This window comes from Trachymyrmex cornetzi, unplaced genomic scaffold (assembly GCF_001594075.2).
Source record: "Trachymyrmex cornetzi isolate Tcor2-1 unplaced genomic scaffold, Tcor1.1 scaffold2376, whole genome shotgun sequence".
Taxonomy (NCBI): Eukaryota; Metazoa; Arthropoda; class Insecta; order Hymenoptera; family Formicidae; genus Trachymyrmex; species Trachymyrmex cornetzi.
In genome coordinates, this window is record NW_017297036.1 from 1 (window position 1) to 789 (window position 789).

Consider the following 789-nt stretch of genomic DNA (forward strand, 5'->3'; position numbering starts at 1 on the left):
CGTATGTATAAACGTGTGTATAAACGTATGTATAAACATATGTATAAACGTATGTACGTATAAACGTATGTACGTATAAACGTATGTATGAACGTATGTATGAACGTATGTAAGTATGTATGTATAAACGTGTGTATAAACGTATGTGTAAACGTATGTACGTATAAACGTACGTATAAACGTATGTACAAACGTATGTACGAATAAACGTATGTATAAACGTATGTATGAACGTATGTATGTATGTATAAACGTATGAATAAACGTATGTACATATACACGTATGTATAAACGTATGTATGAACGTATGTATAAACGTGTGTATGAACGTATGTACGTATAAACGTATGTATGAACGTGTGTATGAACGTATGTATAAACGTATGTATAAACTTATGTATAAACGTACGTATAAACATATGTATGAATTCATGATAAAGAAAATACGTAGAAAGACGTGATACAACGTTTTGCGATATGTTTGAAATTCTTGGAAAGAGGGGAGCGACCTTCCCCTTCTTCGATTTTAGAAGTATTACGTTATACGAAGTATCGCAATCTATGAGAACGTGATCGGTCTTACGATACCCGCTTCTACGGACGGTTGAAAATGTACTTCGCCAAAGAGAGCAGTGCATCGAACGACGTGAAGAAGGAACATAACATGTAAGTCTCAACGTTTTTTATATAATAAATAATGTTTTTTATACAATAAATAACGTTTTTCAATATTATGTATATACACAGTATGGAGCGTCGCGCGGTGCGCTTACTGAGCAGACGTTACGA